Raw genomic sequence first — 12,651 nt, forward strand, 5'->3', positions numbered from 1 at the left:
ATCCATTTTGTTTCGGGCCGACTTCCTCATGTCGGTCCCTTCCAAGTTATTTCTAGTAATCCTCTTTTTTGGACCTTTATCAGGTCTCTTTTAGGGATTACTTTTTATAACTTTTTGTTCTGGGCTGACTTCATCATGTCGGTCCCTTCTAAGTTATTTTTAGTAATCCTCTTTTTTGGACCTTTGTCAGGTCTCTTTTAGGGATTACTTTTTATAACTTTTTGTTTTGGGCCGACTTCATCATGTCGGTCCCTACTAAGTGATGAGCGGATAATTTATACGCTTTTTGGCATTGTTTTTAGTATGTTTTTAATAGGATCTAGTTACTTTTAGGGATGTTTTTATTAGTTTTTATGTTAAATTCACATTTCTGGACTTTACTATGAGTTTGTGTGTTTTTCTGTGATTTCAGGTATTTTCTGGCTGAAATTGAGGGACTTGAGCAAAAATCAGATTCAGAGGTAGAAGAAGGACTGCTGATGCTGTTGGATTCTGACATCCCTACACTCAAAGTGGATTTTCTGGAGCTACAGAACTCAAAATGGCGCGCTTCCAATTGCGTTGGAAAGTAGACATTTAGGGCTTTCCAGAAATATATAATAGTCCATACTTTGGCCGCGTTTAGATGACGCAAAAGGGCGTTGAACGCCAGTTCTACGCTGCAGTCTGGAGTTAAACGCCAGAAAGACGTCACGAACCAGAGTTGAACGCCAGAAACACGTTACAAACTGGCGTTCAACTCCAAGAATGACCTCTCCACGTGTAAACTTCAAGCTCAGCCCAAGCACACACCAAGTGAGCCCCGGAAGTGGATTTATGCATCAATTACTTACTTCTGTAAACCCTAGTAACTAGTTTAGTATAAATAGGACTTTTTACTATTGTATTAGACATCTTCGGATCATCTTATGATTTTTAGTTCATCTTAGGATCATATTGATCACGTTTGGGGGCTGGCCATTCGGCCATGCCTGAACCTTTATCACTTATGTATTTTCAACGGTAGAGTTTCTACACTCCAGATATTAAGGTGTGGAGCTCTGCTGTTCCTCATGAATTAATGCAAAGTACTACTGTTTTTCTATTCAATTCAACTTATTCCGCTTCTAAGATATTCATTCGCACTTTAATATGAATGTGATGAACGTGACAATCATCATCATTCCCCCACGAACGCGTGCCTGATAACCACTTCCGTTCCACCTTAGATTGGATGAGTATCTCTTGGATCTCTTAATCAGAATCTTCGTGGTATAAGCTAGATTGATGGCGGCATTCTTGAGAGTTCGGAAAGTCTAAACCTTGTCTGTGGTATTCCGAGTAGGACTCAGGGATTGAATGACTGTGACGAGCTTCAAACTCGCGAGTGCTGGGCGTAGTGACAGACGCAAAAGGATAGTAAATCCTATTCCAGTATGATCGAGAACCTCTAGATGATTAGCCATGCAGTGACAACGCATTGGACCATTTTCACAGAGAGGATGGGATGCAGCCATTGACAACGGTGATGCCTCCGGATGATTAGCCATGCAGTGACAGCGTATCGAACCATTTTCACAGAGAGGATAAAAAGTAGCCATTGACAACGGTGATGCCCTTACGTAAAGCCAGCCATGGAAAGGAGTTGGATTGATTGGATGAAGACAGCATGAAAGCAGAGGTTCAGAGGAACGAACGCACCTCTATATGCTTATCTGAAATTCCCACCAATGAATTACATAAGTATTTCTATCTTTATTTTCTGTTCATTTATTATTAATATTCGAAAACTCCATAACTATTTGATATCCGCCTGACTGAGATTTACAAGGTGACCATAGCTTGCTTCAAACCGACAATCTCCGTGGGATCGACCCTTACTCACGTAAGGTTTTATTACTTGGACGACCCAGTGCACTTGCTGGTTAGTTGTGCGAAGTTGTGAAGTTATGCTTGGACCATGGTATTGTGCACCAGTTTGTTGGCGCCATTTCCAGGGAGAGAACGAACAACAAATTTTACAACCTCAGAGTAACAATTTCGCATACCAAGTTTTTGGCGCCGTTGCCGGGGATTGTTCGAGTTTGGACAACTGACGGTTCATCGTGTTGCTCAGATTGGGTAATTTTCTTTTTGTTTTGTTTTCAAAAAAATTTTCAAAAATTTTTCAAAAATCTTTCAAAAATTTTTTCCTTTATTTTCGAAAAAAAAAATTTTTTTAAATCTTTTCAAAAATATATTGTTCTTCAGAATTTTTAAGAATGAATTCTAGAGTTTCATGAAGCATGTTGAAGCCTGGCTGGCTGTAGAGCCATGTCTAAATTCTTTTGGACTGAGGCCTCCACATGTTAGGGAATTGCTTGTACCGCTGAAGCTTGGCTGGCTAGTAAGCCATGTCTAACCCTTGGATTGGAGCTTTAGGCTAACATTGAAAGATTCCTGGGATTCATATAAAAAATTTTGAAATCCTTATTTTCTTTTTCCTATATGTTTTTCGAAAATAATATACAAAAGTCCAAAAAAAATTAATAAAATCATAAAAATAAAAAATATTTTGTGTTTCTTGTTTGAGTCTTGAGTCAATTTTTAAGTTTGGTGTCAATTGCATACTCATCTTGCATTTTTCGAAAATTGCATTCATGCATTGCATTCATCATGATCTTCAAGTTGTTCTTGATAAACCTTCTTGATTGATCTTCATATTTTCTTGTTTTGTGTCTTTTCTTGTTTTTCATATGCATTCTTGCATTCATAGTGTCTATACATGAAAAGTTTCTAAGTTTGGTGTCTTGCATGTTTTCTTTTCTTGAAATTTTTTCAAAAATATGTTCTTGGTGTTCATCTTGACATTCAAAGTGTTCTTGGTGTTCATCTTGACATTCATAGTGTTCTTGCATGCATCACATGTTTTGATCCAAAATTTTCATGCATTGAGTCTTTTTCATGTTTTTCTCTTTCATCATTAAAAATTCAAAAAAAAAATCAAAAAATATCTTTCCCTTTTTTTCTCTCATAAAATTCGAAAATTTGAGTTGACTTTTTAAAAAATTTTTAAAATTTAGTTTTTTTTTATGAGTCAAATCAAATTTTCAATTTAAAAATCTTATCTTTTCAAAATCTTTTTCAAAAATCAAATCTTTTTCATTTTTTTATTCATTTTCGAAAATTCTAAAAATATTTTTCAAAAATCTTTTTCTTAATTTTATATCATATTTTCAAAAATATCATCAACAATTAATGTTTTGATTCAAAAATTTCAAGTTTGTTACTTACTTGTTAAGAAAGATTCAAACTTTAAGTTCTAGAATCATATCTTGTGATTTCTTGTGAATCAAGTCATTAATTGTGATTTTAAAAATCAATCTTTTTCAAAACTAATTTCAATTATGTCTTTTCAAAAATATCTTTTTATCTTATCTTTTTTCGAAATCATATCTTTTTAAAACATATCTTTTTCAAAAATTCAATTTTAAAATATCTTTTCTAACTTCTTATCTTCTTATCTCTTTCAAAACTACCTAACTAACTATCCCTCTCTAATTTTCGAAAATACCTCCCTCTTTTTCAAAAATTCTTTTTAATTAATTAATTGCTTAAACTTTAATTTTAATTTTATTTCATTCCTAATTTTCGAAAATTACTAACCTTTTTCAAAAATTATTTTCAAAATTTAACTTTAAAACTTTAAATTCTAATTTTCGAAATTCCCTCTCCCTCATCTTCTTCTATTTATTTATTCATCTACTAACACTTCATCTCACCCAAATTCGAACCCCCTCTTCCATCTGTGTTCGAATTTTCTTTTCTTTCCTTCTTTACAGTACATTCTTTTCTTCTTCTACTCACACAGGAGAACCTCTATACCTGGGTAAAAAGGATCCCTATTATTATTATTTTTCTGTTCCTTCTTTTTCATATGAGCAGGAGCAAGGACAAGAACATTCTTGTTGAAGCAGACATTGAACCTGAAAGGACTCTGAAAAGGAAACTAAGAGAAGTTAAAATACAACAATCCAGAGACAACCTTGCAGGAACTTTCGAACAAGAAGAGGATATGGCAGCCGAAAATAATAATAATGCAAGGAAGATGCTTGGTGACTTTACTGCACCTAATTCCAATTTACATGGAAGAAGCATCTCCATCCCTACCATTAGAGCAAACAATTTTGAGCTGAAACCTCAATTAGTTTCTCTGATGTAACAAAACTGCAAGTTTCATGGACTTCCATCTGAAGATCCTTTTTAGTTCTTAACTGAATTCTTGCAGATCTGTGATACTGTTAAGAGTAATGGAGTAGATCCTGAAGTCTACAGGCTCATGCTTTTCCCGTTTGCTGTAAGAGACAGAGCTAGAGTGTGGTTGGACTCTCAACCTAAGGATAGCCTGAACTCTTGGGATAAGCTGGTCAAGGCTTTCTTAGCCAAGTTCTTTCCTCCCCAAAAGCTGAGTAAGCTTAGAGTGGATGTTCAAACCTTCAAACAGAAAGAAGGTGAATTCCTCTATGAAGCTTGGGAGAGATACAAGGAACTGACCAAAAAGTGTCCTTCTGACATGCTTTCAGAATGGACTATCCTGGATATATTCTATGATGGTCTGTCTGAATTAGCTAAGATGTCATTGGATACTTCTGCAGGTGGATCCATTCACCTAAAGAAAACGCCTGCAGAAGCTCAAGAACTCATTGACATGGTTGCTAATAACCAGTTCATGTACACTTCTGAGAGGAACCCTGTGAGTAATGGGATGCCTATGAAGAAGGGAGTTCTTGAAATTGATACTCTGAATGCTATATTAGCTCAGAATAAAATATTGACTCAGCAAGTCAATATGATTTCTCAGAGTCTGAATAGAATGCAAGCTGCATCCAACAGTACTCAAGAGGCATCTTCTGAAGAAGAAGCTTATGATCCTGAGAACCCTACAATAGCAGAGGTAAATTATATGGGTGAACCTTATGGAAACACCTATAACCCCTCATGGAGAAAAAACCCAAATCTCTCATGGAAGGATCAACAAAAGCCTCAACAAGGCTTTAATAATGGTGGAAGAAACAGGTTTAACAATAGCAAGCCTTTTCCATCATCCACTCAGCAACAGACAGAGAACTCTGAACAAAATACCTCTAATTTAGCAAACTTAGTCTCTGATCTATCTAAGGCCACTGTGAGTTTCATGAATGAAACAAGGTCCTCCATTAGAAATTTGGAGGCACAAGTGGGCCAGCTGAGTAAGAAGATCACTGAAACCCTTCCTAGTTCTCTCCCAAGCAATACAGAAGAAAATCCAAAAGGAGAGTGCAAGGCCATTGATATAACTATCATGGCCGAATCCAAGGAGGAAGGGGAGGACGTGAATCCCAAGGAGGAAGACCTCCTGGGACGTCTAGTGATCAATAAGGAGTTTTCCTCTGAGGAACCAAAGGAATCTGAGACTCATCTAGAGACCATAGAGATTCCATTGAACCTCCTTATGCCATTCATGAGCTCTGACGAGTATTCCTCTTCTGAAGAGAATGAAGATGTTACAGAAGAGCAAGTTGCCAAGTTCCTTTGTGCAATCATGAAGCTGAATGCCAATTTATTTGGTAAAGAGACTTGGGGAGATGAACCTCCCCTGTTCACCAATGAACTAAATGCATTGGATCAACTGAGATTGCCTCAGAAGAAACAGGATCCTGGAAAGTTCCTAATACCTTGTACCATAGGCACCATAACCTTTGAGAAGGCTCTATGTGACCTTGGGTCAGGTATAAACCTCATGCCACTCTCTGTAATGGAAAAACTTGGAATCTTTGAGGTACAAGCTGCTAAAATCTCATTAGAGATGGCAGACAACTCAAGAAAATAGGCTTATGGACAAGTAGAGGACATATTAGGAAAGGTTGAAGGCCTTTACATCCTTGTTGATTTCATAATCCTAGATACTGGGAAGGATGAGGATGAATCCATCATCCTTGGAAGACCCTTCCTAGCCACAGCAAGAGCTGTGATTGATGTTAACAGAGGTGAACTAGTCCTTCAATTGAATGAGGACTCCCTTGAGTTTAAAACTCAAGAACATCCTTCTGTAAACATGGAAAAGAGGCACAGTAAGCTTCTCTCAAAACAGAGTCAACCAGAGCCCCCACAGTCAAACTCTAAGTTTGGTGTTGGGAGGCCACAACCAAACTCTAAGTTTGGTGTTGAACTCCCATATCCAAACTCTAAGTTTGGTGTTGGGAAGTCTCAACAATGCTCTGAACATCTGTGAGGCTCCATGAGAGCCCACTGTCAAGCTATTGACATTAAAGAAGCGCTTGTTGGGAGGCAACCTAATTTTTATTTATCTAATTCTATTTTTATTGTTCTTTCATGTTTTATTAGGTTCATGATCATGTGGAGTCACAAAATAAATAGAAAAATCAAAAACAGAATCAAAAACAGCAGAAGAAAAATCACACCCTGGAGGATGATCTTACTGGCGTTTAAACGCCAGTAAGGAGCATCTGGCTGGCGTTCAATGCCAGAACAGAGCATGGATCTGGCGTTGAACGCTAGAAACAAGCAGCATCCTGGTGTTCAGACGCCAGAAATGCACACTGAGGAAGAGATGGCGCTGAACGCCAGAAACAAGCACCTGGCTGGCGTTCAACGCCAGAAATATGCTACATCTGGGCGCTGAACGCCCAGAACAAGCATAAATTCGGCATTTAAATGCCAGAATTGCATGCAAAGGCATTTTACATGCCTAATTGGTGCAGGGATGCAATTTCTTGACACCTCAGGATCTGTGGACCCCACAGGATTCCCACCTACCACCACTCATTCTCTTCTCTCTTCTCAATGTTCATCCTCTCTTCCCAATAAACACTCTTCCCCAAAACTCTTCACCAATCACCTCAATCTCTCTTCCCTATCACCACTTCACCACTCACATCCATCCACTCTTCCCCATAAACCTACCTCATAAACTCCACCTACCTTCAAAATTCAAAATCAATTTCCCACCCAAACCCACCCTATATGGCCGAAACTTAACCCCCCCTCCCTTCCCTATATAAAGCCTTCCATTCTTCTTCATTTTCACACAACACAACTCCCTCTTCCCCTTCTTGGCCGAATACACCTCTCCCTCATCTCCTCCATATTTTCTTCTTCTTCTTCATCTTTTCTTTCTTCTCTTGCTCAAGGGCGAGCAATATTCTAAGTTTGGTGTGGTAAAAGCATAAGCTTTTTGTTTTTCCATTACCATTGATGGCACCCAAGACCGGAGAATCCTCTAGAAAAGGAAAAGAGAAGACAAAAGCTTCCACCTCCGAGTCATGGGAGATGGAAAGATTCATCTCCAAAGCCCATCAAGACCACTTCTATGATGTTGTGGCCAAGAAGAAGGTGATCCCCAAGGTCCCTTTCAAACTCAAGAGAAATGAGTATCCGGAGATCCGACATGAGATCCATAGAAGAAGTTGGGAAATTCTAACAAACCCCATCCAACAAGTCGGAATTCTAATGGTTCAAGAGTTCTATGCTAATGCATGGATCACTAGGAACCATGATCAAAGTAAGAACCCGAACCCAAAGAATTATCTCACTATGGTTAGGGGAAATTACTTAGATTTTAGTCCGGAAAATGTAAGGTTGGCGTTCAACTTGCCAATGATGGAAGAGAACGCACGTCCCTACACAAGGAGAGTCAATTTTGATTAAAGGTTGGACCAAGTCCTCATGGACATATGTGTGGAAGGAGCTCAATGGAAGATTGACTCAAAAGGCAAACCGGTTCAACTGAGAAGACTGGACCTTAAGCCTGTAGCTAGAGGATGGTTGGAGTTCATTCAACGCTCAATCATTTCCACTAGCAACCAGTCTGAAGTTACTATAGACCGGGCCGTCATGATCCATAGCATCATGATTGGAGAAGAGGTGGAGGTTCATGAGATTATACCTCAAGAACTCTACAAAGTGGCTGACAAGTCCTCCACTATGGCAAGGTTAGCTTTTCCTCACCTCATTTGCCATCTATGCAATTCGGCTGGGATTGACATAGAAGGAGACATTCCCATTGAGGAAGAGAAGCCCATCACTAAGAAAAGGATGGAGCAAACAAGAGAGCCCATTCATGGAGCTCAAGAAACACGTGAGGAAGCTCATCATCAAGAAATCCCTGAGATACCTCAAGGGATGCACTTTCCTCCACAGAGTTTTTGGGAGCAAATCAACACCTCCCTAGGAGAATTAAGTTCCAACATGGGACAATTAAGGGTGGAACATCAAGAGCACTCCATCATCCTTTATGAAATTAGAGAAGATCAAAAAGCAATGAGGGAGGAGCAACAAAGACAAGGAAGAGACATAGAAGAGCTCAAGGACATCATTGGTTCCTCAAGGAGAAAACGCCACCATCACTAAGGTGGACTCATTCTTTGTTCTTACATTCTCTGTTTTTCGTTAAGTACTTATTCATGCTTGTGTCTTATTACATGATCATTAGTATTTAGTAACTTTGTCTTAAAGATATGAATGTCCTATGAATCCATCACCTCTCTTAAATGAAAAATGTTTTAATTCAAAAGAACAAGAAGTACATGAGTTTTGAATTTATCCGTGAACTTAGTTTAATTATATTGATGTGGTGACAATGCTTCTTGTTTTCTGAATGAATGCCTGAATAGTGCATATGTCTTTTGAAGTTGTTGTTCATGAATGTTAAATATGTTGGCTCATGAAAGAATGATGACAAGGAGACATGTTATTTGATAATCTGAAAAATCATAAAAATGATTCTTGAAGCAAGAAAAAGCAGTGAATACAAAAAGCTTGCAGAAAAAAAAAGAAAAAAAATGGCAAAAAAAAAAAGAGAAGAGAAAAAGCAAGCAGAAAAAGCCAAAAGCTCTTAAAACCAAAAGGCAAGAGCAAAAAGCCAATAACCCTTAAAACCAAAAGGCAAGGGTAAATAAAAAGGATCCCAAGGCTTTGAGCATCAGTGGATAGGAGGGCCAAAAGGAATAAAATCCTGGCCTAAGCGGCTAAACCAAGCTGTCCCTAACCATGTGCTTGTGGCGTGAAGGTGTCAAGTGAAAACTTGAGACTGAGCGATTAAAGTCAAGGTCCAAAGCAAAAAAGGAGTGTGCTTAAGAACCCTGGACACCTCTAATTGGGGACTTTAGCAAAGCTGAGTCACAATCTGAAAAGGTTCACCCAGTTATGTGTCTGTGGCATTTATGTATCCGGTGGTAATACTGGAAAACAAAGTGCTTAGGACCACGACCAAGACTCATAAAGTAGCTGTGTTCAAGAATCAACATACTGAACTAGGAGAATGAATAACACTATCTGAACTTTGAGTTCCTATAGATGCCAGTCATTCTGAACCTCAATGGATAAAGTGAGATGCCAAAACTATTCAAGAGGCAAAAAGCTACAAGTCCCGCTCATCTGATTGGAGCTATGTTTCATTGATAGTTTGGAATTTATAGTATATTCTCTTCTTTTTATCCTATTTGATTTTTAGTTGCTTGGGGACAAGCAACAATTTAAGTTTGGTGTTGTGATGAGCGGATAATTTATACGCTTTTTGGCATTGTTTTTAGTATGTTTTTAATAGGATCTAGTTACTTTTAGGGATGTTTTTATTAGTTTTTATGTTAAATTCACATTTCTGGACTTTACTATGAGTTTGTGTGTTTTTCTGTGATTTCAGGTATTTTCTGGCTGAAATTGAGGGACTTGAGCAAAAATCAGATTCAGAGGTAGAAGAAGGACTGCTGATGCTGTTGGATTCTGACCTCCCTACACTCAAAGTGGATTTTCTGGAGCTACAGAACTCAAAATGGCGCGCTTTCAATTGCGTTGGAAAGTAGACATTCAGGGCTTTCCAAAAATATATAATAGTCCATACTTTGGCCGCGTTTAGATGACGCAAAAGGGCGTTGAACGCCAGTTCTACGCTGCATTCTGGAGTTAAACACCAGAAACACATCACGAACCAGAGTTGAACGCCAAAAACACGTTACAGACTGGCGTTCAACTCCAAGAATGACCTCTCCACGTGTAAACTTCAAGCTCAGCCCAAGCACACACCAAGTGGGTCCCGGAATTGGATTTATGCATCAATTACTTACTTCTGTAAACCCTAGTAACTAGTTTAGTATAAATAGGACTTTTTACTATTGTATTAGACATCTTCGGATCATCTTATGATTTTTAGTTCATCTTAGGATCATATTGATCACGTTTGGGGGCTGGCCATTCGGCCATGCCTGAACCTTTATCACTTATGTATTTTCAACGGTAGAGTTTCTACACTCCATAGATTAAGGTGTGGAGCTCTGCTGTTCCTCATGAATTAATGCAAAGTACTACTGTTTTTCTATTCAATTCAACTTATTCCGCTTCTAAGATATTCATTCGCACTTCAATATGAATGTGATGAACGTGACAATCATCATCATTCCCCCACGAATGCGTGCCTGACAACCACTTCCGTTCCACCTTAGATTGGATGAGTATCTCTTGGATCTCTTAATCATAATCTTCGTGGTATAAGCTAGATTGATGGCGGCATTCATGAGAGTCCGGAAAGTCTAAACCTTGTCTGTGGTATTCCGAGTAGGACTTAGGGATTGAATGACTGTGACGAGCTTCAAACTCGCGAGTGCTGGGCGTAGTGACAGACGCAAAAGAATAGTAAATCCTATTCCAGTATGATCGAGAACCTCTAGATGATTAGCCATGCAGTGACAACGCATTAGACCATTTTCACAGAGAGGATGGGATGCAGCCATTGACAACGGTGATGCCTCCAGATGATTAGCCATGCAGTGACAGCGCATCGGACCATTTTCACAGAGAGGATGAAAAGTAGCCATTGACAACGGTGATGCCCTTACGTAAAGCCATCCATGGAAAGGAGTAGGATTGATTGGATGAAGACAGCAGGAAAGCAGAAGTTCAGAGGAACGAACGCACCTCTATATGCTTATCTGAAATTCCCACCAATGAATTACATAAGTATTTCTATCTTTATTTTCTGTTCATTTATTATTAATATTCGAAAACTCCATAACTATTTGATATCTGCCTGACTGAGATTTACAAGGTGACCATAGCTTGCTTCAAGCCGACAATCTTCGTGGGATCGACCCTTACTCACGTAATGTTTTATTACTTGGACGACCCAGTGCACTTGCTGGTTAGTTGTGCGAAGTTGTGAAGTTATGCTTGGACCATGGTATTGTGCACCAGTTTGTTGGCGCCATTGCCAGGGAGAGAACGAACAACAAATTTTACAACCTCAGAGTAACAATTTCGCATACCAGTAAGCTATTTTTAGTAATCCTCTTTTTTGGACCTTTGTCAGGTCTCTTTTAGGGATTACTTTTCATAACTTTTTGTTCTGGGCCGACTTCATCATGTCGGTCCCTTCTAAGTTATTTTTGGTAATCCTTTTTTTTGGACCTTTGTCAGGTCTCTTTTAGGGATTACTTTTGATAACTTTTTGTTCTGGGCCGACTTCTTTACGTCGGTCCCTTCTAAGTTATTTTTAGTGATCCTCTTTTTTGGACCTTTGTCAGGTCTCTTTTAGGGATTACTTTTTATAACTTTTTCTTCTGGGCCGACTTCTTTACATCGGTCCCTTCTAAGTTATTTTTAGTGATCCTCTTTTTTGGACCTTTGTCAGGTCTCTTTTAGGGATTATTTTTTATAATTTTTTGTTCTGGGCCGACTTCTTTACGTCGGTCCCTTCTAAGTTATTTTTAGTAATCCTCTTTTTTTAGGGCTGGCCAGGCCTCTTTTCAGGGATTTACTTTTTATAACTTTGGTTATTGTGACTGGTCCGACTTCTTTACGTCGGCCTGTCTTTAAGTTATTTTTAGTAACCCATTTTTATTAAGACCTCGTCAGGTCCTTTCTATGGATCACTTTCGATAACTTCTTGCATTATTCTGTCGCCTTTTCATCTTTGCCGATTTCGTAGAAATTGGGTTTGATCCTCGTTTGGTCGACCTTTTGATGAATTTGGTTTTCATCTTTGTTGTTCTTTATTGTGATCGAGTAGTGAATTTGATTTTCAATTTCTGCTGATCTGTAGCTTTATAATTGATGAGCGGATATTTTATACACGTTTTGGGGTTAATTTCATATAGTTTTTAGTATGTTTTAGTTAGTTTTTAGTTTATTTTCATTAGTTTCTAGGAAAAATTCATATTCTGGACTTTACTATGAGTTTGTTTGTTTTTCTGTAATTTCAGGTATTTTCTGGCTGAAATTGAGGGAGCTGAGCAAAAATCTGAGTCAGGCTGAAAAAGGACTGCTGATGCTGTTGGATCCTAACCTCTCTGCACTCGGAATGGAATTTCTGGAGCTACAGAAGTCCAATTGACGCGCTTCCAATTGCGTTGGAAAGTAGACATCCAGGGCTATCCAGCAATATATAATAGTCCATACTGTACTCAAGGATAGATGACGTAAACTGGCGTTCAACGCCAGTTCCATGTTACTGTCTGGCGTCCAGCGCCAGAAACACATTACAAGTTGGAGTTCAACGCCAGAATTACGTTACAGCCTGGCGTTGAACGCCCAAAACAGCCCAGGCACGTGAGAAGCTTTAGTCTCAGCCCCAGCACACACCAAGTGGGCCCCAGAAGTGGATTTCTGCACTATCTATCATAGTTTACTCATTTTCTGTAAACC

General features: G+C 38.7%; 1 non-coding gene across 1 annotated transcript; it reads right to left on the minus strand.

Moving 5' to 3' along the window:
* Window positions 1-4,429: 4,429 nt before the first annotated feature.
* LOC112759968 (small nucleolar RNA R71) lies at window positions 4,430-4,537 on the minus strand. Its single transcript, XR_003180428.1, has one exon. It is a non-coding gene; the product is annotated as a small nucleolar RNA R71 (small nucleolar RNA).
* Window positions 4,538-12,651: the final 8,114 nt, after the last annotated feature.

The sequence above is a fragment of the Arachis hypogaea genome, chromosome 16 (genome assembly GCF_003086295.3).
Source record: "Arachis hypogaea cultivar Tifrunner chromosome 16, arahy.Tifrunner.gnm2.J5K5, whole genome shotgun sequence".
NCBI lineage: Eukaryota > Viridiplantae > Streptophyta > Magnoliopsida > Fabales > Fabaceae > Arachis > Arachis hypogaea.